The sequence below is a fragment of the Argiope bruennichi genome, chromosome 2 (assembly GCF_947563725.1).
Source record: "Argiope bruennichi chromosome 2, qqArgBrue1.1, whole genome shotgun sequence".
Lineage (NCBI taxonomy): Eukaryota > Metazoa > Arthropoda > Arachnida > Araneae > Araneidae > Argiope > Argiope bruennichi.
Window position 1 is genome coordinate 87,536,356 of NC_079152.1, and position 27,723 is coordinate 87,564,078.

Consider the following 27,723-nt stretch of genomic DNA (forward strand, 5'->3'; position numbering starts at 1 on the left):
ATTTCCTAAAGAAAAGATTTTTAAGAAAAGTAAGGCACAGAGAGTGAAACAAACCTCGGGTATTATCACAGAGAGAGAGAGAGAATAAAAGAATGAAAAAAAAGAGAGGGCTTTAGATAGAAAGAAATCAAAGTCTTAAATTAAGTGCTCAAAAGAACGCGCGAAGATGGGGAGAGTACCAAAAACGAGAAAAAAGCATTCCTCCATCGACGGCTGAGATGGAGAGAAAAAAAATATCCCTTTTTAAATCGAGTGAAGCGAGAAAAAAAAAAGTTGAGAGAAGAAAAAAAATTTGTGCGAGAGGAAACGGGGACGCTGTCGTAACGTCGTGTCCTTGGCCGAGAGGAACAACTTTCAGAGAATCTCTTTTCTTTCAGTGTCGCGAGATTAAACTCGATGGATGGAAATAAGTAGAGGATGCGATAGATTTGTTGATGGTGACGCCCCCATCGCAGGAGGCCAGCAACCCTTGTATTTGATACACAGAAAGTAAACTATAACAATAGGGAGCCATTTCGCTAATGTCAGGCCGTGTATCGTTGTTTGGACTAAAAAGACATTTTCTTCGTTTGTATTCGCAAGAATAATTCGATAAGGTTTGCGTGTTTAATTTTTTGAAGTGAATCTTTTAAAACGAGGGGGGGGGGGAGGTCATGCTTCGTTTATGGAATCTAACTGGATTTTTTCTTAAATTCTTATTTGCAAAAAAAAAGTATCATGAGTTTCTATTTTCTTATGAGCTGATCGTTCCATAACAAAGATTGTAAAAAAATATATGGCAAAAATTAAAATGAGATGCTAAGAGAAGTAGAGTAAATTATAAAGTAATGATATATATAAGTAGCGCACTTTTTAAAAAAAATTCTTTAAAATGTAGTTCTTTAGAATATAATGAATGACAAAAGAAATGATTGAATCTAGAATAATTACAAACTTAACACTTGTACGTGAATCTAGAATAATTACAAACTTAACACTTGTACGTCTTTGTAGCACATGTACGCGTCATCTTTTAGACTAATTTAATGTTTGTTCGTTTGTAGATAATCATGACAAGGAACGTCGGCTAAAAACGAAAATAAAGCATAAGAAAATATCCAACTTTGAAGTTCATAATGGAAATTTTCTTGAAATATAGCTGAACCAGCTTTTTTTTTTTATGCTTGTCATTTTCATGTGATATAGCAGCTTAATGTTACACAGTTAAAGTTAGTGAAATGAAAAAACAAACCAGGAAGAATTTTAAGTTTGAATTAAATGCTTAGAAAAAAAAAAGAATTTTAAAAATACAGATAAAGGAAATTAGTCACACGTAAGTAACTTGTCAAAATCTCTAAAAATAAAATTTTAAGCTTTAAAAAAATATATAAATTAAAAAACTTCAAATAAAGAGCATCAAAAATAAATTAAGTAGAGATGCAAATGTGAATAGGATTTCAAATATAAATAATTTAATTCGTAACAATTATTTAAGAAGAATGTCGTTTCATCGTTGATTGTATTTATTACAAAAGATCCTTTTTATCCTTGGTGTATAATGAAATATTTTCCCATTATCATCAGTTGTACTAATAATTATATCTATATCAAGACATTTTGTGTACTACTTTAATTTATCTAAATTTCCTAAAGACATAACACTCTAGTTTGTTGATTTATAGAACATCAAGTATACTTCTTTCTTAATCGTTACCGTAAATAATTATATCAGTATGGGTATCGTTAATTAGTTCAGTTGGTTATCGGTGCTAATATCAATTTAAATGCTACAGATAATACAGGCGCTCAACTTACCTGTGTCTCAATTCAACCTTCCAGTGCAACTTACCGATTTTGGAATAGGTGTGGGGTTTTTTTTGGGGGGGGGGGCAAATTACCTGTATCCATAAACCTGTAGGAGTTTTAACTTTTTTAACCTACTCTTTGTGGATTGTTGATATGTCGCTCAGCTACACTTTTAAATTCATTTTAGAAAGTTGTTCGGAAACTGATTTATAAAAGCAGTTCACGAATAAGTTGTTCCTACGAAATTTTAAATTTCGTAATTTTGACCAAATTCGGACTTAAAAAGAAAAAGAAAAAAAAAAAAAAAAAAAAAACCCCGCTACGAATAAATATTTTTTATTCAAAAGATCAGCTTTACTAACAGCCTTAGATCATTGCATTTAGATAACATTTAACTAAACAACCCCATTCCTTTATATTTTATAAATATTTTTTTAAAATTTAGTCTGCCATAAACACGTGATTGTATGGAAATTCATGCATACTTGGAAAGGCTTAAAAAACCTGCATACATATAATACTCATATTGTATGCTTATTCCATAGAATTATTGCTAAATGCCAATACTGAAAACTTTTAAAAGAAAAAAGTAGTAACAGAATCCTAAAAACCTTTATCAGTTATTCTATGTCGATATTTCACAGACCGGATATAGCAAATTATGTTGATTTAAATGCCGTTCTCCTATCTTAAATGTTTTCTGATAAATCAAAATATTTCACGCATCAACGATCACGAACAGTATGCATTAAAAATCAATATTTATGTTTAATCCTGCTTACTACATAACATGAGTCCTATAATCAATTCAGATTTTATTTATCTTCTATTCTTTTATTATGGCTTTCTTACGTCGTTGTTTTGTTTATTGGATCTTACGATACGGTATCGATGTTGTCGACATCTGGACCAACCGCACAATCGTTGTTCCCGAGGTGGCTAAGTCTATAAATATCTAATCTTAAATTCAAGTTACTGGAACGATAGTTTTATGTTTCCCGTGTGTCCCTTTCTTTATTTCCGGTAACACGTTGAATGACTAAAACGCAGGTTCAGGGTTTTTCTCAGAAGTATGAATAATCATCTCCTCTTCGAATCCTTTTGAAGAGTTTAAAAGTGATTCATTGATGTCGAAACTAGATCTTCGTGTTCCATCCTTTCGTTTTCTGTCAGACTCCGAATATAAATGACATAATCATATTACCATCGTCATGCTAAGATTTCAATCTTACCTCTTCAAAGCCATTTTGCGAAACACCAGCCTGGACGCATTCAAGGTCTTGAAGGATTAATGCTGTAGTGTATATGAAAGTGGAACCACGCCCTGTTTACATTGTGAGTAGAGATAAAAGCCTTACAATGTTATCGCAAACGTTTTCAGAGGACTCGATTTGTGGATAGTAATGCTTGCCAGTTTAGTCTGAGATTACTTGGTTAAGATTAACTGGAGCTTTATATCACTATTTTGCTCTTTTAGTTTCTTATATGAAATTTTAATGAAGGCTTTTTGTGTGTGTGCATATATTTTGATGAAAATAGGTTAAGTCATTTAAACGCTAACTATAATTAATAAAATTACAAAATTAAAATGCTTCATACTTAACCTACATTTTTATTTAAAATAAATAAAATGTCTCTATACTATTAGCTAATTTGTTTACTATCTTAACTATGGTTGAAGAAAATTAGATCTTTGTTCTGTACATACAACTTTCTTATTGTATATTTAAATATCATTTTTTATCTCCAGTTTCTGATTTACTAATAAGAGATCTCATAAAACTAATATTACCATTTATGATACTCTACAAAATTTCATTTGCTTGTTAATGCATTTATAATTCATTCTAAGTAAGTATTAAAATATTGGATGCAGCTATGTGAATAAAATTTAATAAAAACGGTAATTAAATTAAATTATGTCAGTCTGCTGTGTAGAAAACTGTTTTTGTGTTGTGTTAAGAAAACTGTTGTTTGAGTCTAAGTCGTCTGCAAAGCATAACCATTATACAAGTCATGTTACTTTTTAAGCTGTAATACAGGATTATGCAACTTTATTTCGGAATAAGAAATAAAGTTGATAAGTTCTGTTTAGTTTCTAAATAAATGGGCATAAAGGGAGAACTCGTATTCTATATTGATCATTTCGGTACTTATATTAACCGTATATTACGATAAATAATCGAAACAAGGCACTAAATATGTCATGTTTATTGCAATTAATATTAATAGTCAAAAACGTATGTTAGCCGTAAAATGTGACCACTAGCGAATGACGTACAGTTAAACTTAAATTTCACCAATCTCATACTGTTAATACACAAGCAATGCCATTTCTATCTTACAATAATTTATTAACAGAAATCCGACACAAATTTTTCATGGGACATACTTAAAAATAATAAACTATTATACAAAAATAATATATCTTGTACCTTGATAGAAGTGTCAATATCTAAGTGCAAACCAAAGATTCGTTAATGTGCCCAGAACTTCGTCAAAATAGATTAGTTTTTGTCCTAAGTTATAATACTTTACTAATATGAAAGACTTTTTTTTTCCTTAGTCCATTGCATTACATTTTTAAAAAATCAAAATTCCGAAAGACGATTTTAAAACTGACAAAATTGAAGTGTGGTCCTTTTTTTATATGAAGTAACAATCATGCTTTAAATAAAATTGTAACAATATTTTTCATTTACTGCTAAGTCAACGAAGAATTGTAGTGTTTCCCTCTATTTCCAAACTGCCACTATAAATCTTATACTTCAGGCTACATAGTAATGTCGCATGCCTTTTATTAATTACCTACAAAAATCTGTTGCCGTTTCTTTTTCTTGCCACCTGTAAGTGTTGGAATCCGTCCGCTTTTCATTTATTCATTCTTCACTTCGTGGCAAACGGCACCTCATTTCACTCCGCGGCGTTTTTTCAACCATTTACCTAATACCGAAATTTATTGAATACGAATACGGTACGCGACGCAGCTCAAGGCCCTATAAACAACATACTCCCCTGATGTTAAAAATGAGACATCTTCTTCGTATCTAATGAGACTATTTGGAAGAAAATATTCGAATTCCTTCAGTGACGCATTTTCTAAGAAGGATCACTGCCTACTTTTGAAGTATTAAAAAAAATGGCGACTTAGAATTCCGGTAAAGAAGGTAATCTTTATATTTTTTTTTACCTTCACGTGGAAGCTGATTAAACATTCCTGGGCCTTTTAATTAAGCATTTTTGCCTGAGGAATGTTGACTCATAAGAGTTGTCACCATGGCTCTTCCGCGGTCAATAAGCAAGGAGTTCCGGAAAAAACGAACTCTTAAAGAGTTTTTTCGTGGGGAAAAAAAAGGAAGAGTTTGGTTTTTTTATACATTTATTTATTTCGTAATTTGAAGAGGACAATTAAATTTTCTCGTGGAATGTTCGTAGTCGCGCCGTTTGTCTTGGAAGATCTCTGTTTTGGGAACTATTTGTAATTTTGGGTTGACTGTTGAATGAGCCCCGTTAACTTTTTTTCCTCACCATCTTGCCTTTTCTTCTTTCTGTGCTGTTCGTTATCTGTAGCTAAATCACAACTTCTTTTTATAAGAATGTTTGCTGGATTTGGAAAATGACGGCATAAAAACAGCAGCGAGGAATTTTGAAATTTAATAAAGGCTCGGTGTGATTGTTTGGTCCTTCGAGAATTAATTAATAATTAACCATTTCGTTCGTACAATGGCATCTCTGATTTATCGTTTGCTTGAATATAATTTATTTTTGCATAATGGAAGATGGAATTTTATTGGTGTTTCTTGGAAAACGTATGTTTAGAATCGTAAATACGGTTTAGAAGAGAGAAGAATTACACGATACTCATTCTTTAACAAAATAATTATTTCGTAGGAATTTAATTTTAAGAAAGGAAATTTTTGTGATATTAAGAAATTCCATGAAACTCTTAATTTTGATTCATCCAAAGAATATTAATTTTTTTTCTGCTTCTTTTGCACCTGAAACCTGAGATGCTAAAAGAGTCCCAACACTACATTACATGCAAGTTTCTTGTTTAGAAATGACGGTTAATTAAATTTTTGAAATTATTCTTTTTCACTTCTTTTTAAATATGTTCCAAAATTAATTCGTATATGAAAAACGATTTATAATCTATTATATTGAGTTTTATGAAATTTTTACTTTTTGTTCGCATATAATTTACCACACTGCAATATTTTCTAACATTAAAATAATTCCTTTTTCATCGACATTATCAAAGGGACGTGAGATACTTTTATGTGAAACTTTAATAAATTCTAAATGTGGTATTTATTATATCTTCTATGAAATTTATACTTTTCAATTTTAAAAAGAATTTAATTTAACCAAAAACGTTATTATGTTTCAAGGCATGATCATTTTGCCTCTGTTAATTATGGTCGCATTTTTATGTATCCATTTACTTTTTAGAAGGATCCCTAAATGTTTTTAACTGTATGAATTCATTCTTATATTGCTTATAAGTAATTATATATTTTCATCATAGACATTTTGAGATGCTAGTTCTTTATCGTAGGTTCAAATCAAATATAGAAAGATTACAATTAAATAATTTTAGCCTGTGTCCTAGATATAGAAAAATTATTTATATTCATGAGTTCTGTAATCATGCACGAGTAGAATTATATATTCTCGGAAAAGATATATTCTTATGTTTCATTTTTATTTATAGGTTTATGAAGAGTGACTGTCAGCTACCATTGGAGTGACAAATTGAAAAAATTTTCAGGTATTTAAAATATATATTATTATGATTTCTTCAAATTAATATATATATATTTTTTTACATTGCAATTATTGCTGCGTTATCATTTCTTGGGAAAAAAATTACCATTTGTGTAAAAAACTTAAAGCTTTCTTATCAATAAACTTGCTTCTTACTGTTGGTATCTTATTAATGACATCCTCCAATTCAGAAAGCTTCATATTTTCAAAGATCCTTGTGCAAGGTAACACAAATAATTTCAGAATTCTGTGCTATATAGAATCGAATAAACATTGTAAGAAAAGGAATAAATAAATAAAAAATATTATTGGAAATTCTTATCAGAGAATAAAATAAAACATTTTATATATGTTCGTGTTAAAAATACTAGTTTAACGCAATAGGTTTTTTTTTAATCATTCATCATTATGAATTTTGCATAATGATGTATGTTACATGATGCATAATGATGCATGGCATTATGCATTAAATCTTGCATTATCAAGTATAATCAAGTATCGAAGGTTTTATAAAAAATATTTACTTTATCAATCCAATGAATAATCATGTTTATAAATCAGCTGCTTACATATTGTCAGCCGGTAAGATAAAATTGAGATTTATTTTCTATCATTATTCAGTGGATATGGTTAAATTCAGTTTTATTATGATTAATTTCATTTTTATTTATTTAGACAATTTACAACCGGCTTAGACCTCTTTTTTCTTTTTGTCCTGCCAAAATTTAAAATGCTGATTCCAAATTTCAAGGAACAAAGAAAAAAGTGAAATTTTTTTCGACTGGCCAAATGCATGAAACGGTTTGGACAAAATCCCTTCGCGAGGTTTTGATTCGAACAGACATGTTTGATGACACGGAAAAAGTTTCTTATTTACTTCCTTCAGATGTTGCCCGGGTCGTCCTTCCGTTACCCGCCCTGCACTGGGCCATATTCTACCATTTTATGATGCTCCGTCCCTGCAAAGGAAAGTTATAGCGATTGAAACGCTGACTTTTATTTTTTACGGGCGCACACGCAGGGATCGGCGACATATTTTAGCTCCCGAAATGACCGTCCGATGCATCTGTGCTTTTATTTTACTTTTATGACCTTTCAATAGGATGCAGAATTCAGTCAAGTTGCAGCTGGATAAAAAGAAATAAATTTTCAAACAGCCATTGGTAATGCAATCTGAAACACATGGTTCTAAAAAAAATAAACAACTGTTATGTAAAGTATGATGTCTAAACTTTCAGTAAAGAAACAAAAGTTTGATAAACTAATATGGCAACTTTCTCTGGATTTTAAAAGCGTAACAAAATTATTTGGTGTTGAGTGAATTTTGAAAAGTAATTGAGTTTCCGTTTTTTCATATTGTATAGATATAATATTTCTTTTGTTATTCTCACAAATAAAGTTAGATCCAATTTATGCACGTAATTCATGCTGTTAAAAAATATATTTTTTTTAATTATTTCTCTAAAGTCAGTTTTTTTTTCTTTCTAAATTTTTAAAAATCTGGTTAAATATTACACTAACATATGATTACACACATTTAAATTATTTCTATACTTGATCTAATAATTTCATGAATTCTTAAGAGATGTTTATTAACTAGCCTTTTTAAAGAAACTGAAAAAAAAAATAACTATAGTAACATAAAAGATTAAAATCATTCTCATTTATTACATCTATATATGGTATTTAATTAATTTACGAAACTTTTATTTAGATGTTCTCTATATATTTTTAAAACAAATTTAATTTTTATTAATTCTTTGAAAAAAATTCTGGTGTTTGAAAATTTAGAAAATTAATCCACATTCCCAAATTTAGAATGGCTTACTTCTATTTGCAATGTAATGGAATCTATCAAATTTGAATCTCCCGTATAATTATGAATCATGCCCAACAGTTTTTCGCATTTTTTAAAATTATCAATGGATATGTTATTATTAAAATAGGCTATTATTCTACATTGAGTATGCAATTGTTTCGAAAAAACTTCAGATTCTATTAAAAAATATAAGATAAAAAAGATTGAGATAAAATTGTTTGAAAATACCAGAATCAGTTAAACATAGTTCAAATAACAATTTTTGTTTTGTTATTTTAATAAAAGTGATAGTTAAAGTATATAATTTACATATATTTTTGAGAATATTTTAAATAATTAACACTGGCACAGTTTGTTTCGCTTTAATGATCATTATATAGAAAAAAAATCATTTTTATTATTTGTTGCTCCAGTTTCCAGAAAATAACCATAAAAAATTATCTGTAAATAATTTCAATTTTTACGAGTTTAAATGTTTCATCACTATGAATTATAGAGATTACTAAAAATTAATTGAATTAACTGAAGATTCGTTTGATTAAAACCATCCATTTAGAATCTGTGCGATGACAAACTACATCATTTTGAACCATGTCTAATTTGTTAAGACCTACTCTATACTTCAGCGCGAGGAAATATTGACTTTTATTTGACAAACACATATATAAACATATTGATGATTTGACTACTATTTGTTTACAAAATTGACCCAAGATTGACTACTATTTATTTATTCTTGCATCTTAAAACTTGGAGGGAAAAGACTATGCTATCATTGCTATCTAAAAATCAATGGATTTAAAATCCGTTGTTAACACGAGAATGAAAGCAAAATAAATCCTCCTCCTTTTTTAACAGGAAATTGCAATCCTTGACGTAGCCAAGTGTGAATTCCGCTGCATTATGTCAATAACTGTCCCGAAACAGTCGGGAAGTGCACTGTGACTAATGCACAATTGATTTACATCTGTGAAACTAGTATTATTATTGTCTGCGTAGCTGCTACTGAAATCATTTTGCGGTTGCTTTGTGGTTTGAAACGTAAAAGCTAAAATAAGTTTATAATTATCGCTCTTAACCGCGATGTTGTAAATATCGTGATAATCTTCCAGTTGGTTTCGCGATTATTTTTTTCATTTGAATACTCGATTATTGTATTTTACTGCATTGCCGGAAATTCTTTCTAGGAAAACATAATAGGGACTATGTTTGAGGTCTATAGAATTCACCAGACGCCGATTTTGGAAATCAGCTTTGTCACGAAATGTAGAAATTGCCCGAAAATAATGTTTGCTTATCTGCGGTGTTTCGAAAATCCGGTCTTTGAACTTTATATTCGCTAAGAAATTCTTCGAACTTCATTAGACAAGTACAGAAGGTGTTCACTCTAATTGTGGTTCTATAGCGAATTTCTGAACTGTTAGAGATAAGCATAAACTTTTTAGTGGGAAAATGTTTTAAGTGACGTAAAAAAAATTATATTCTATGTTGTTGCAATCAATAAATTTACTGACGGAAAAAAAATGCGAAATATAACTTTTTATATCCATCAGTTCTATTATTCGTATTTAATGAAATAATTTTTTGCTCGTTATAATTTTAAATTTTAAAAAATCCATTTTTCAGCAATCCTAACTGACCGAATTATGAAGTGATGAATTTAATTATTTTGGACCATTTGACGACCGTAAAGGAAGTTTATTGATTGCTTGCTCATCCTTGAGGCTGCCATTAAACTGGTGTAAGCTTGTCTAAATAGCCGTATTCAAAGCCTCATAGTCCTCTCGCGATCTGGTGCGGAAGTTTGGTGAAAGGGTGCCAGCTCAAGCCCCGTCATCTGACAGTGGTTCAAAATTACGTGGTCCATCCCAAAATAGCCCTAATGTTGCTTTAAAAGATCGGGACATTAATATAAATAAACTAAATAAATCAAAACTTCGTAATTTAATTACAGAAGAGTGGGAACTTTTTGCTTAAAATGTTAGTGTGGAAAAAATAAAAACCTTACTCACAGGATCAGTAGATTGTATAAAAATTTAGATTTCGTAATTTTTTTTCGGTAATGCCTTTAGTTGACTGCAGAGACATAAAACGTAATTCGGTATGTCTCTTAAACTTTTCAAACTATAATTGTGTATTTATTGCTAACAGTTTAAAATTAATTGTTCCATGATTCGAATAAGCATCCTGTATAAGAATACGAGAGGATGATCGAAACATAAGAATGATTTGAAGTTAGAATTAAGCAATTAGTTAATCTTTTTCTTTTCATAAGTTTGTTATAACTCCATTAAATTTATATAATGTTTTTCTTTTAACTTTTTTTATAACTAAATGACACTATTAATATTGTGTTCTTTTGCAGTTTTTTTTTTATTAGCTCTTCTTCACAATTAGTAAAAGACCTTCTTTAAATTCTAAATCGTATATAATCCTCATAAGGTCTGCAAAGAGTTGTGAAAAGAATGTGAAAGAATTGGTATTGGTTAAAACTATTTTCATTAAGCCGCCAATGTATTTTATGATAAGTAATCAGTGCTTTCTTAAATGTCAATATTATTGATGTAATATTTATTTTGTCGATCTTCCTCTGTTTGAAAAAAAATTTAATAACTATCTGCATTGATCTTCGACTTTTTCTCCATAAGTTCTTTATTCAGGTAAGCGCCTATTGCAAAGCACGTTTTCTTCAAAAAATCCTGGAAATTTCTTTTTTGAATATGTATCCTAATTTCTGCTTTAATTCCCAAATCAAATTAATTTTTTACAATATATTGATACTTACATTTTATCTGAAAAGAGGCTTTCTGTCCTATTATGAAAAAAAAAAAAATCACGTATCGTTTATATATATATATATAATTTAGCTCAAAACACATTCTTTCCTTTCAAATAGTTAAATAATTACAAATTTATTCCTTTTGATGAAAGAGGCAATTTACGTTTCTTCGAACTCAAGACGTTCTTGCACTTTATTTTGTTTGAGCATCAACTGTAATTCTGTTGACTTTAGTAAGTACATGCATATCTAATCTCCAATCATTTCCTGTCCTTCACTGTTTGCTCCTGAAGTTTGGCAGTTCTTTAATCAAACAACCTATTTTCCCCGCTTTACATATGTTCATTCTTTTTCTTTCAATTTTAAATTAAATACCCTTTCTTACATATTCTCTTCCAATGATTCCTATTTAAAATAAGGGGAAGGAAAAAAAAAGCAGACGATTCTGCTATTTAAAAAAGGAATGGCGGGAAAAAAATCGGAAGAGAAAACAAAATCGGACGAAACGACTTTAGAATCAGCTACCCAATGTTCTCTCATTGATGACTGTCGGTGCGAAAGATTCGATTCGCACCGACACACACCGATTCGTATTCCATCAGAACAGAAAACGCGCCTACCGATTCGTTTCGGAACAAAAGGGAAGGAAAAAAAAGCTCGTTAGGGTCCAAGTGTGAATGAATGGCGGGCACGATTCCAAAATCGATTAAAAGCTCGGTCGCGTTGTTTTTCAGGCGGCAACTTTATTTATTCAGCAGTGCAAAAGAACTCAAGTCGCATACGAATCGGGGGAGGAGTCAAAACATACGTTTAACACCTCACTGTTACTTGTTCCGCTTGCTTGAACGCTTCTTTTGACGATCTCTTTATGGATATTTCCTCGCTCCGTTTTCACAGGATATGTATTTGGATTTTAGATGGATAGCTTGTGTATATAGTTCTGTGATTTGTCTTCATCGAAATTGAATTTTATTGAAACTGAGGGAAATCGAATTTTTGGTCTGTTTGCATGATGTGGAAAATTTTAGTTCCTGGAAGAGAGAAGGGCTCATAAGTGTACCTTTTAGAAACCTTTTTTTGGTGTTGTTTCTATTAAATTCTTTGTTTAATGAATACGATTTTGGTGTTGTTTCTATTAAATTCTTTGTTTAATGAATACGATTTTGCTGATTTGTTCTACTCAGGCATTTCTGCATGGTTCAATGAATCTACTATGTTATGCATGGTAAAAGGTAAGATCAACAGTCTCACAGTTCGTTGACTTATATGTCAAATTGTGCATAGACCATACATCAAAGTACAATTTCTGGAAGATCGACAGCATTCTACTTTACCATTGCTTTGTATAAACATTAAGAATTATATCGTTGGAAAGGATTTGAAGCAAGTGAGCTTAAAATGAAGGAAGTTATATTTACTTCATTGACATAACCATCAGTGGAAAAGTAAAATATAATTAGAATTCATTGCTACTGCGATTTCTAAATTTGGAATAGAAATTCTTATGGTATTATGGTATTTCTACATATATAATCTAATAAGCATTTCTGCGTAAATCTATGTAATTTTATCTAGCAGAACAATTCCAGAAAGAAACCACGCATAATTATAGCTGTCTTTAAAGTAATTTAGAACCCTCTGTTTTGGTATCTTTTAGCGTGAAATTCGGTAGCTTTGATAATGGGATGGATAATAGTATAATTATAACCCAACCGCAGGAACCGTAGCCGGATTTATCCACAATAAAAGTAAACCGCAGCTCCTTTCGTTAGTACTGATCCAATGCAATTTATATATATTTCTGAAATCTTATTCTTTCTTTTGACCAAAGTTTTGCTCAACAAATTAATGATTTATTTTATATATTAATATTACGGGCAGAAAAGAATCTTGCTATCATAAATATTAGAGAATAACCAGATCTTTATTTTGTCGCATTCTTTATTTAAATATGAAGTGCAATTCACCTAATTGTTAAGAATGACTCTTTTAGAATTAAAAGAGAAATAGTGCGATTGAAAAAGGATTCCTTCTATCTTATCATATTTCCTCAAAAAGGAAGATATCACCACTTGGTGAACAAACAAATTTTTTTAATTAAAGTCCTAATGGTATAATTTATAAATTATGTCAAAAGATTATAATACGTGCATATCAGATATCTTCCATGGTCTTTTAAATTTTTATCATTAAATTCTAATATAAAAATAAATGATGACATAGCTTGTCGTTTTTCTTTTCAAATCGAACATAACTAATTACGCATAGTATTTTATCTAGTAGCTTAGTTTTTTTATTCATTCTTCTTGTAAATCGATTAATATTCATGTCTTACATGTTTAAAAAACACCCTTGGCGTAGGAAATACGTAACTAACGTATCAGCTGCAGAGAGGCATTTCTTCAGGGCTGCCAATCATACCGAGCTAATCTAATAATCCTCCTGGGTGGTAGTGAAATGAATAGTTACCATGATGCCATCGCTCTCTAATCCTTTAATGAGGATGCCTGTTTTCAGCTTCACCCAGTGACATCCTATCCATATCACCTGAGATCGGAATTCATTTTTACATTTGAATTGAATAGAATCCTCAGACGGATTCTCCGACCGGTCCGACGACCTTGACGCAACCTCGCGACATGTCCGTTCACTAATCATTACCCAATCAATCGACACATACGACGTGTCCAGCATCAAAAGTATTTCGATTTCTAAGAATTCCCGATGGTAATCTATTGCTTGGTGAATTACATTACGTCGTTTAGCCTATATTACTGGATAATAGACTATATCTGGCCTCATGAAAGGACGTTTGGGATTGCTGGACGCTCCTGAATTTATTCTTTTTTATCTTCCGCAGCTCCTTTTACTTTCTATATGTAGAATAGCCTTGCGTGAGAGCCCCGCAGCTTTTTCTCATGGATTTGGGACATCCCAGAATCAATTAGCTTCTTACTTTCTGCGGAGATCGATAAGTTGATCGATGCACCGAATACTTAAAGATGTTTGCTTTTCTTTTAATCTTCTTTTTTATTTTTTAATTACTAGCCACCTGACCGTAATGGTGTCTCGAGCTCCAGTTTCTTTTGACAACAGAGCTAGCTCGTTGGTTATCTGAAATGGCTGGTCTGGCAGCGGCAGATTCAAAATATCAATATAATTATTTCATAAATCAAGTTCTGGCACACTGGAGTGTCTTCAAGTGTCTTGTTTAGCTCATTAAAAATTTATAAATAATGGGTAAACATTTATTATCTCGGAAATTTCTTTATGCTGCCTTGTATTACCAATGGCGGTAGCGATGCTTGTACTGATATTGTCTTTAGTATGGTCTGTGATGGAATCGGGTTTCTCGATATAGGAGGTGTTTATTAATTATTTCTTTACGCAAATATTGCTAATAAATCAAAATTTTTATAAATAAATGTTGTGATCTTTTATAAATTACACGTCAGTTTACATCTATCGCTCCTCCCAGTATTTTTATATGATATTTCATCATAATTGAATAAAATATCTTAAGCTAGCTTTATTGCAATTTATTTTCAATGATCTGTATTTTAATCAACTTTCAGTTTCCCGATTTTTAACTATCACTGATTTCTATCTATGTTTAGATTAAGAAGGATTGCTTTTTAGACTGTTTTGTCTTTTCACATTCTTGGAGTAATGATTTTTTTTATTTTTTTTTATTCATTGAAACGTACATCATAATGAAATAAAGTTAAAATGACTGCTTTAACCAGATAATCAAAGTCATTTATTATTAATTAATTATATTTCATTTTATAAATTTCCTAATGATAATTTTTCTTGTATTTTTATTAATTCGGTTTCTTTTCGCTTCTTCAAGACCATAAAGATTTATTTTACAAAATTCTTGCTGATGTTCGTAGTAAATATTTGGAAATTAATTTTCGATACCTTAATTAATGATAACAAAAATAATTGTCTTTTGATAGTAACTTAAAATTCTTTATATTATATAATGAACAGAAAGAAATAATATTTCAGCCTAGGGCCGCCGTTCTCGGTGGTAAAGTCTCAGCTTCGGATCCGGAGGATTTCAAGTTCGAGACCCGATTCCATCGAAGAACCGTCGTGTAAGCGGGTCCCACTGGTGTGGTATGGAAATTTGTAAAGGAGGTGTCAGTTCAAGTGTCGTCCTCGTCATCTGATCGGGTTTCAAAACTACGAGGTCAGTCCCAAAAGAGCCCTAATGTTGCTTTAAAACGAACGTTTATATAACTAAACTAAACTTTACTTCAGCCATTGATTAAAAGGGAAAGAATCTAGAAAGAAGAAATTTTGCGCAGTAATTTTTTTCATTCGGTTTTATGAAAACTTTATAGCAGATCCATTAATTTATGTTGTAGCAGAATTGCGCTTATATTACAGAAATATTTTGAAGAACAGCACTCTTAAAATGCAAATCTTTATGATACAAACAAGTTATTACCTTACTCCAATGTTGATTCCAGTCATTCATGATGACAGTTATTGTGTCATACCATCTGTAATAAAGAGCTACTTTCTAAGCAAACTTTCCTTTTGTCCATTAACGCAATCACTTTCATTGTCTTCTCAACCCTACGAAATAGCTCAGGAAACCTACTGAAACAGAACCTTCGTGTTAAAATCTACTGCAATCCGTTCTGCATGCGAGCATCCAATGGCTTCTCGTTTTCTTCAACAATCGTTAACAAGATCCCCTTTCAGCGACAATTGAAGACTACAGCATCGGCTAAGGATGACCTGACACGCATTTCCGCAGAAATTTCCATTTGTCAATTTATTTCCCTCTCCATTCACTGTTATGTATATTGCGGAAAGTAAAGTCCCGAAGTTCTGTCTTTGAAATTCTTGCCTTTGGGCATTTCCGAGATTGATTGCTGGAGACACGCTTGCAGAAAAGAAAGGGCAAAAAAAAGTGTCTGCCAAAGCGTCCATCTTTGGTGCAGAAGAACCACAAATGAGAAGAGTCACGCATTCGATGAAAATAATCGGAATCTTAATCGGTCCCAGAAGCACGCTTTACTTGTGTCCCGAAGCAAAACTAGGATTTTTCAAACGAACTAGGTGGGCCTCGGGACAGCGGCGCTAAATGAAAGCTAAGAGGTCGCTTATTACCATTGATCTTGGAATGGTTGCTGATTACTTCCAAACTCGGAATTGATCGAGCCGTCTTTTTAACCTTGTGAAAGGTTTCCGACTTCGGTAATCGTTTATGTATTTATCGAAAGTGAAGAAGTGCTATTAGGTTTAACATTAGACTTACCTCGTAATCGTACTTAATTGCGTTTTATGTACTAATAATAAGAGAAAAATAGAAACCTCTGTTATTAAAAACTGCACACAAATTCTTTTCTTACTTTTAATTATAATTCTTTTTTGGAAAACATATGCAATATATGAAAATATTTGAAATCTTAAATTCAAGCTATTAGTCTTATTTTAATTAATTCGAGAGTTATGAAGTTTTTGATTGCTTTCTTTTATTCAGAAATGTGAGTTGAGCAGAGTATTACTAGAGTATTAATACTCGAGTATAGTATTAATACTCTATACGTTGTAACTTTTAAACTTCTTATTTATATAAGTGTTTCTTAATTGTAATCCTAAAGAAAAAAATAAAATTAATTTTTGCTATTGTTGCTTTAATATAATTTTAAGTTTCTTTGATGTAATTTTTAACAGCACGTTTTCATTCAATTCGTATGCCGTTTAATATTAAATAGTTCATGTGTTCCCCCCTCCCAAGAAGTTTGTGGCATTGAAAATGATATCCACCGACATGCCCCTTCCCTATAAACTTCTTAAATATTTTGGTGTTCTTTTAAATCAAGATTCATTTAAATGAAAATGAAAAAAAAATCCTTAGTTTTAATAGATAATGCTATTTAATCATTTATTTTCTCCTTAATTTATTTCCTCCTCTATGAATATTCATTGCTAATCACTTTTACTAATGATCACATTTTTCTAATTTCGATACCTTTTTATTAAAAATGATTTTGAATATATATTTCGGTGTTATTTATATCATTCGAATTATTCATGAATTTGAAATATATTTCAGCTTAGTTTTCAGATATTTATAATTAAGTTTTATATCTTTTAAAAGGCTTCAGTGATTTTTTTTTCCGAGATTTGCTTTGCTTAGAACTAAATTTTATTTATTTCGGGGAAAACAAACAAACAGTGGAAAAGTGTTGATTTTCAATGTGTAATTCTTTTATAATGCAGTTTTGTTTATTTAACCCTTTCTAGGGCCGTGGGAAGTATGCTTCCCACCAAATTTATCAATCGTTGTATGAAATTATGTAGGTTGGCATAAGTTCTGACAATTTTTTTTAGTAAGTCAGAAACTTAGATGCTTCAGTTCTTTATCTTACACAAAATGATGTGTCTTGATTTGTTACTTAATTATTAATGAACCAAATTAATTAATTAATCAAATTAAATTTATCTAATAAGCTAAATGAATCCCTTTTCTTATTCTAATTTCAAGCCTAAAAATTTAACAAAATATGACTATAAAAAAATGGCCCTTGAAAGGGTTAAAAAGAATGCATTTTGCCGCATTTGGTGAACGTTAGTCTGAACAAACGTTCCATACTTATCACTTTTCCCATTTTTATTGGCACCTAGCAAATTCAATATTGCCATCCGAGGTTCAAAAACATTATTATTGTCTTATTCGGTGATTTTGAATATTTATCCATTCTTTTAATACAAACCCACCATCATCTTGTCAGCATCTCATTTATGTCTGATGATGAGAGAAAACAGAAACATTCGAATCCACCTGGAATTCATTCGTTTCTCCTCTCGGGCAACAAATCAGAAGTTCGCCGTTCCCATTCTTTTACATTTCCCAGACATCGAATGCTACAAATAATAATAACAACCACGGCTCGCCAACAGAAAAAAAAATATGGCAAAGCTGCATTCTGAAAAATCCTAACGAGTCTTTTGCGGGGGCTACCGACGACTTTACGATCTGGAAGCACTGCTGCAGCAGTCAGTGCATTTGCTTCTAAACTCCATGGAGTGATTGGGGGAGGGGATGAGCGGAACAACTCAGGCACCCATCCTAACGAAAAACATAAACAAAGAAAGAAAATGTATAACTTTGCCTCCCTCTTCCCATATTGAGCCAGGACCGAAAGATGCAGCGGCTGTCAAGAGAAACGAATGCCGGTCATAAATTAGGATAGGAACATAGTTATCCCTGCGCCCTGTGACGCTAGGGGAATTATGCAAATGAGATCGTGTCGAGGAAATAACTCCCTGACCCCGCTTCGGGCTCAAGAAACGAGTTTTTCTCCCAATCGAGCCACGCGAAAAGGGTCTAATCACAACCAACCGAAGATAGTGTTCTTTTGGCGAGCATTTTCACTGATTCCAAAAGGCTTCACTAACAAACGATCGGAAAGTAATTTGGGATGAAAATCTGCTTGTTTTTGCTCCTCCCCCCTCTTTTGTCTAAGATTTGTTAGTTTCGAAACAATTTCAATGAAATTTCGTGAGGGAGTGTCTGAAATAAGAACTAGCAATAGCTGTGAATCAATTGAAAGTATGATTCGTGTGGTGAGATTTTTATGCTGTTTATTGTTGAGAGGTTTATAGCTTATCATAGATTGTACTTGTCTCGAATTTGTTACATTGTAGCTATTTTGTGTCATAAATTCCTACTAAATGATAGTTTCAATGGATTCAGTTTGATGTAGTGCAAAATTTACCTTAAAATATGCATAAATCGTAGATAAATTACTTTTTAACAAATCGCACGCGGCAAACGAAAATTGGTAGTGAATGAAAACAGATTGTTAGCATGAAAAATGGGTTTTATGGACAGTTTTTATCTAAAATTAATATTGTTTTCCCTTACTATAAAAATATGTTCCCTAAAGAATTGCAGAGTATTTTAATAGTGAGATAAACATTATGATTGAATATTTGTATTTATCATTACATTATCAATTTGTGGATATGTGATCGTAAATCATCGTTAGCTTATACAATTTTTTTCAAATAAAAAAAAAATGCAAGTCGCATTATCCTTCCGGTTATTGTTCGTAAAGATAAAATAATAATCAAAAATTCTTCCCGTCTTTTGTATAGAACAGTTTTTGCAATGGATTGAAAAAATAAATTTGCAAATATTGATGAAATTCTAATTTCTTTGTTGATGACATATTGACAGTCAATGGCTAATACGTCATTAAATTTAAACTTTATTATAATATCAACGTTGCTCTAAATATAAAAATGTCAACTATTAAGGATTTACATATACAAAGTCATGGTTCGAATACCTGTTTTAATATTGAGACCGCAATGATCCGATGGTAAGGTTTGGCTACGTAGACTGTTGTGATGCCAGTTTTTGTATCCCTCACATTTTCTGATGATAATTAAAAATCATGAATTTATTTATTAAAAATTCTTACATAGTTTCAAAATGGCTAATCAGCAATTTCCCCGTAGTATTGCTACGGTAAAAGCTGTTGTCGCCATTAATCCAACGGTAAAATCAATTTTTATGTACAATCTTTCTTTTCTGCAGTAATTTCGTTTATACAAGACATGTCCACTTAGCCATGGGCATAATTCTAGTTCTCTTCAAAACATCAATTTTTCTAGAAGAATTGTAAAAACAATGCAGACTTGTGTATATATGTAAAATGATCATCCCTATAAGTGTTTTAATTCGTTAAATCCATGCCTATTTCTTCATCATTTCCGTTAAGCCTTCGGCATCCGATTTCTCTTATATGCTGACAAATATTGATATTTGTAAACTTGTGTTTCGGTTGCATGCATTTAAGTACATTATTTTGTGATCTGCAAATTAAAATATAGTAAGAAATTATATTTTGTATAGTTTATATCGTCAATCAACAATGACTAACGCAACCTAAAAGAAAATTATATTGTCAGCCAATAGCAACTGAGGTGTCTGGAACGAAAAGAACAAAATCAATCATTGGAACGAAAAGTTCAAGTCAGACACCATTAACAGATTCGACACTATAAGGAGAGTTTCGAAATTCTGGACTAATTTCTTTTGCTTAAGCCCCAGATGTGAGTTTCATTTTAAAAGCAATTAAAGTTTTTCATATACATGGACGCCATCATTCGTAATATGAATAAATTAATATCCATTCTGATATCTGAAAACCATCACTTCTGGAACAGACAGATGACATGCAAGCCCAATTAAACGACCCTACTAACACTTCTCTTGCCGATCGATTTCGAGATATTAGCCAGTCGTTGAAAAGGATGAGTGTAGGAATGAAAACAATTCAATTCCGTCGTGGGATCCTTTTCCGCATAACCGCACTCAATCAGCAGGCCGGCCGAGTGATTGGCATATTCGGGCTCGTCGTGGCTGTAGCATCGTGATTTAGCCCCTGGCCCTTTTTGGGACAGTTCTCAGGCAACGTGGTGCCGGCTAAAGTCAACAGTCCGTTGCTAAACTGCCTATCCAGAACGTAATTGAGTTATGTAATTAGTAACTCAATTTCAACAAATCCTTACCATCTTGAAGGGCACAATTGGCGAGATGCCTCGTTCTGAATATATTGCTGGATTATTTGCTCTAATATGATGGCAAAATATTTGATTTCAAAATTTATGAGAAGAATTCTGTGATTATTTTGCTTCGAATATGTTCCCTTATCATTATATCTGAGTTTTGATAATCTGCTAAAGATGGAGTTAGATTTCCTCCGGATCAGATCTTATTAGACATATATATAGGTATAGGAGTGTTTTTTAACTATTATGGTTATAATATTGATGGATCATATTTCTGTCACCTTGATTAAAAAAAATCTATGATATAAATATTCAAATTTTAAGGTCTTTGAAAATCTTATAATCGTTGGAATTATATTTATTTAAAAAATTAGCGTATGATATGTACAAAGAAATATTATTGCGATATTCAAAAATTTCGAGCTTGTACTTTGTCAATTCTCCACATTTTAGAGCTCCCTGAGTTCTTAAAAAATGGATTTATGTCTCTAGTCTATCAGACTGCGAACATAACACGTGTACACTTATCAAATATTAGAACGAAATTCATTACGAAATCTATCGGATTTGTCTATTCATATGGATTTTGGAGGGATAATTAAAAAAAAAACAATGAAGATAAATGATTTTTGACATCTGATCTAGGCATTAAAATTGTGGATCTATATCAGATTTTTGACCCAACCTGTCAACGAGGAGTAGTCCAAAATGCGTACCCGGTTTTCATATCTCTACTTCGAAACGTGGTCGAAGATTTTAATTGTTTGTTTATTTTGATTCTAGACCTGAAAGAAGTAGGCTCTACCATGAAAAAATATTAAAGTTATAATATGTTTGAGAAATAAATATATTCTTAATTGTATTTTAAACCGTAATATGTTATGTAATCGTATATGTAAATGTTATAGTTATATAATATATAGTATTACGGTTATTTTCATACATTAAGACATGCGATGTTGTTTTAATGTGTGAAAAAAAATCGAACGATAAACTTTCCCCCTGATTTTTTTCTTGATTCTTCATTTAAACAGAAAAACTGCTATGTAAACATAAGCAGAAAACGTTAATAAAGTGGAATCAATTTTAGATATATAAACTATTGGTATCATGTATTATGGTTTATTAAAGAAAATTTTGTAAAAGATATTTGTTTATTTTATCTTAAAAGTCCATTTCGATGAAATATTTGCCATTGCGAAATTTTATAAGTAAGCACGTCTTTTCTTTTCAAGTTTTTCAGTGTAGATTGCCAATGCCGAATTAAGCTATTTCAAAAGGTGTATTGTACCAATCTCCGCAAAAAAACATTTTCCTTTTCGGAAATTCGTCTGGCTGTGAAAGAAATACACTAATTAAGAATAAATCAAAGTAGAATTTGTTTTTCAGAAATAAATTGGCATACCGCCTCGGATTTCAAGGTTCGTTTCTCAAGCGAACTTTATAATGTGTTTCAGATTTCAGCTCAAATTTCATTTCCTCACTGCAAATTGTTTGCTTTTGGCTACTAATTGAGGGTACTGTCTCTTCGTCTAGAGTTTCCTTGTAGTTCTTTCAGATTTAAATTTTAATGAGCCCTATACGAAATATCTTGCCCTGCATTAATACTTGTCAATTTGCTGCTTTTGATTCCTTTTTTTTTTCTTTATCATTTTTTTAATAGTACCATGTATAAACAAGCCAGATCTTTCTTGTGTTTTAGTCTTAATGATGGTCCATTGCGAAAGATTTTGAATACGTAATTTATAAGAATTATATGCATCACATCCTATGTATATTGAGAAGAATTGGTATCCATTAAGTCTTCAAAATAATCTATGTGTTCAGCGGAGATGTAACGAAATATTATCCTTTCAATAAATAATATTTTTGTAGCATTAGAAGCTTTTGATAATTTTCATTCTATGCCAGTCTTAGAAATTCCTACTAGTTTTTCAATCATTCCATATGTCATTTATTTAAAAGTCATAAAAATGAATAAAATGAAATCTACCATAAAAAATTATTAAAATTATAGTTCGAGAAATAAACTTCAATAGTAATATAATATGTGGTATTACGGTTATTTTAAAGTAATTTTTTTAGTATTATTTGAATAACTATTTGCAAATAATTACTTTTTATTAAGAAAAAATTGCTAAAATTGTTTTCTAAATATTTCCGAAGAGATTTTTTTTTTTTTCGGTTTGATTAAAAAATTGTTTCAATTAATATGCTTTTCTATTTTTATTTTAAATTAATAAAATTAATTTTATTTTATTCGGATATTTTTTTCTAAACTGAATATTCTATTTATTAAAGTCAATTTTAGACATAGTTTTTATTATTTATAACATTTTAAGAATTTTTTTTTTTTTTTTTTTTGCAATTTATTTACGAGTTAAGGCTTACTAATCCTTAAAATTTTCGTAAGGTAACATATTTTTAATCACAAACAATATTTGAATTTGCTGTTATTTTTTGAATTTGCATGTTTTAAAATTTTATATGAATAATAAATTTTCGCACAAAAACCGCCATTGTAATACAGTTATTAATTATTATTAATTCTATTTTGTTTTATTTAAATTTCTGTACAACTATTCACAGACGATTCCTGAAGGTGATGAATTGTGTTAGTATTTTTTTTTTAAACATGTGAAAATGAATCACATCAGCCGGATTATGTAATAATAGAGTAATTTGCAGATATATTATTGTTCTGGTACATATTTCGTCCTTGGCTAGTCAAAACTTTGCTTAAGTATATAATTAAAATAAAGACTTCTGTAGTTCTGTAGATGTTCTCAAAAAGGCAAAAGGTAGGCAACTCTGCAGTAAATGTCTCGTCCTTATAATTCCTTATGAAGGTGGACTTCTACAGTACAGAATATGCTTCAATCTAATATTCCTTTTATTCTTGTACTCGCACATTGGCAATGTTTAATTGTCAATGTAATAAAGCCACATATAAGCTTATATTCTTTCTGGATTCTATAAGAATATAAGTTGGGATAGATATTTATGTAATAAAGCCACATATAAGCTTATATTCTTTCTGGATTCTATAAGAATAGAAGTTGGGATAGATATTTATGTTACATTCAAATTCCGTACTTATTATTTCTTTGGGAATTTCATGAATCTGAAAAAAAAAAATGTGCTATTAATCCTTTATTAAATTTTTGTTGAAAGGGGAACTAAAAAAGAAACAACAACACATAAATCTATTTCTTTGTTTCTGTTACATATGCGCATCCAAAAACATATTAAATTTTTCAATCAGTTCCTGGTAAGCTGTAATGAAAAACCCACAGCCTGCATTTCAAGAATGGTGTCAAAGAAATCCGATGCTTCACTCTAAATTTAAAACACTTCTATCGCCTCGTTAATAAATCCAGGCCCTCTATTTTTCTTAAAATAGCGAGGCAAGACAACCACATGATTTAAATTACCATGTACCGCTTTTGAGTGATGATTTTTTGCGAGTAGCCCAAGTGTTATGTTCCACCTTCAAACGAGTTTGCAAAGGGGTCAGCGGCAATTCTGAACCTTTTCTTTTCTTCTTTTGTTCTTCCTAACAAGACCGTATTTCTTTTCACTCTCAGTATGCGATGAAGAAAAGCAACTCTTCTTATTATTGCCATAAACGGATTTCTGTGTCGTTCTCTTTACTTTTAATTGAGATGTTGAAAATGGCTTTGTAATTAGAATTCTTCCGCTTTTTCCACCCCCTCCCTTTTCGGCGTGCCCCCTCCTTTTTTTCGAAATATTTTTTCTTTCTTTTTTTTGTTATTATGCTAATAGTCTCTCTCATCATCTTTTACTTTTTCTAAATCCATGCATTTAGAATTTTTAAGCATTTTGAAGAGAGTGTCAGGTATTTATTTATGCTCTCATTTTTTTAGGCATCTAATTGCATTTTAAATACTATTTTTTTTTTTTTGTAGCGAATTACAGATGTATATTTTTAAATACTTTAAATACCTTTTAATTATTTTGCTCAGTTGTTTTTCGTGTTGCTATTATTAGGGGCCGGTAAATAAGCGATTTGATATCTTATCGTTTTTTAAAGAAATCTCATAATCTATCTAAGAATCCTTAATGTCCTTTAAAAGACGAGATTTTTTAAAATTCTTTTTATCGTTTCTCCTCTTTAATTTTTAAATATCTCTAAATATTCTATCGTTTTTTTTTATTTATCTCAACGAACATTTAAAGTTTCTTTTAATTAATGTCGAGCAATTTTCTTACCCCCCCCCCTTCATTAAACCCTTTATTCGATTGAGCTTTGCCAGTCTGAATAAAAGCTTTTGTCATTTAGTACATTTGTTCGTTATTATTGTAGTCAGTCTTAGTTAGGTAAGATTATGATGATAAATAATCCAGAATATGATTTCAATGCATTTAAAAAAGCTTTGTTCATTTGATAAAAGAAATGTGTTGTAAACATCATTAATTGTTATTCCGTGTAATTAAAATGCATTACATCATTTAATTTTGAGTTATTCCCTAATGTCCTAAACCACATGGGAACATGCACTACGCCTTCTTTTGGGAATGCGACCGCTAATGGCTTTCTAAATATATTCCAGTCCTCTTTATTTTTAGTCAAAATTTTTGATGATCTGCTTGTGGGGGGGGGAACCTGAAATATATATGTGTGTAAAAACATGTTTTAGCATTTCCATGGCTGAATAGGAAAAACTTTTGAAATTTTAAAACTTTGATTTGTTTTACCATGGGAGGCATAATTTAAGTAGAAACGTATAAGTAGTTTGTCAGTCTACATCGCGACAGAAAAGCAAAAGAGACCACAATTTTTCCCTTTAATGGTTTTACAATGAGATTTGATAGGGATTACTTTTTTGACATGTGTCGATTTAGACAAGGGGATTTTAGGTATTTTCAAAAGAATGTTTTAAGTATTAAGGATTTTCATACCTATTTTTATACCTTTCAGAGCGTGAGAACCTGTTGAATTCAGAAGTCTTACAGAGCGCGTGCAGAATTTAATTAAATAAAAAAAAGTGGGAATCAAATCAGGAAATAAGAGTACATTTTGAAAGAAGTTAATATGAGTTAAATTGAGATAAAAATTACAAAATTAGATTAAGAGATATCCTTATGTATATATATATAGCCAACTCACAATGTACGAAAATAAATCTGTAAGTAATCGTATTAATCACAACATTAATGAAGTACTTTCACATTAATAAAAACTCAGTTCACTGATATATATGCTGATTTTTTAAAAACAACTACACGAAAATGAATCATTTCTGAAGTATTTTAATAAAATAATTTTTGTCAAAGCTGTTTGAAATATAGAAAAAGAAAAGTTGATTTATTTATTTCAGAATCTTGTCAATGGACTATTTCTGCTTTGCACAATTAAAGAACCTCCTCTATTAAGTGTTTTCAACTTATTGCATTCGAAAAAAATGCAGTTATAATCAGTGATAATTTAAATCGATGTAATATTGTATCACACATGTCTTAATTGGTTTAATATTATTTCTTATATTTCTCAGGTGTGCAGAGAGAGTTCTAAAGCAATAAATAACTCGTATGTCACTTACTTCTTTAGTGATATTACCGATAATGAGTTAAAAAGTTACATTCGTTTTAAGTATTCAATTGCTTTTAAAGATAATGGGTTCGAGAGTAAGACTTTTTCGCGATAAGACTATAATATGTCAGTAGTTAATGTGTCTCTTAAGTTTTTAATTAGTAATGTTGTTACTAATTTAATTTGTTTAGATTAGTTATATTTACATCCAACTTTGAAGCAACTGGAACGCTATTTTGTAATTCTAGTTAAATGACGAGGACGAAACTTGAGCTGGTACTTCCCTCTCCAAATTGCTGCATTACACTAATGATAGTAAGTTTGACCCCACGCTATTACGTGGCGGTGGGTTTTTTCGATAGAGAAATGGGATCCTCCATCCCCGAAGCCAACACCTGTCATCATGTCTTTCCATCACAAAAACTAGTAGTTGTGCCTCCATACAATTCAAGTTGTTAGTAGATTAGAAATAAAAATGACTTAACCCAAATGATTCCAGTTAATAAAACTTGCAGGAGGCTTAGTTGGGATTATACTCGAGTTTGAGTTCGAACTCGAATGATTTCTTGCCATTCGAGTTGTGAATGTACTCGAATACCCTGTTAATCGAATCTCGAATTTGAGTTGATCGTCGATTCGAGACTCAAAACTGAATTAAAGATTGGTATATTTGTGTTTCTTGTTCTTGCAAAAGCTGCTACCATGCATCAAATATTCTCTCTTTATTTTGTATGGAAGCATAAAGAATGCATTGCCAAATCGCTGTCAGTCTTGTTATCTGAGTACGATTAAAAATTATTAGGTGTATTCCAAAAAGCCAGCGCCAGTCTTAAAGCAGAAAATTAAATTTAGCTAAATTGAATATTCTTATTTTAGAATGACCAGATGTTTCGAATCGGGTGGGAAGATTCTAGCCTGTAGAATGAGATAATTCAGCAAAAGTTTCCGAAGCATCGACGGATTGTAAAAGTTTAACTGTTCCTACTTTGGAAAGAATAAAGAAAATTACGAATGCATATGGTATTTTCCACCAAAATGTGATTTTTACCTTTTTTTTTTTTAAAAAAAATACATTCAATAAAATCTTAACGCCACCGATAAGATCTCCGCATTTTGATAGATTTCTACCCATTAAAACACATTCCTTTAATTCCGTTATAACTTTCCCATTTTAGGTCGAATTTTTATCCCAAGATCATTTACTACGAATGAATATATTTCAAAGAAGGAAATAAAATAAATTAAAAGATGAGAAGAGGCAGCAGTGAGATAATAAATCTTTAAAGAGAATAGATACAGGGGTACTCTCGTTCGTAGAAAGGGGATTTCTCGTCTTTTTTTTTTTTTTTTTTTTTTAACTTCTCTCTTTTCCAGTCTGAGGATGGGAATACGCGAAAGAACATCGTAATAAATGTTCCTCGATTTCAGAATTCCGTTCACGGAAAGAGTCGAAGATCCCTGAAAAGTGGA

The 27,723-nt window shown here is 30.9% G+C and overlaps 1 protein-coding gene across 8 annotated transcripts in view; it reads left to right on the forward strand.

Annotated features, from left to right (window-relative positions):
- LOC129991361 (plexin-B-like) overlaps nucleotides 1-27,723 on the forward strand; it is a 454,065-nt gene that overhangs the window by 333,663 nt on the left and 92,679 nt on the right. For all 8 annotated transcript variants that reach the window (XM_056098226.1, XM_056098227.1, XM_056098225.1 and 5 more), the window contains one exon: nucleotides 6,500-6,556. The gene's annotated coding sequence lies outside the window, so the exon portion shown is untranslated. The remainder of the gene's footprint in view (nucleotides 1-6,499; nucleotides 6,557-27,723) is intronic.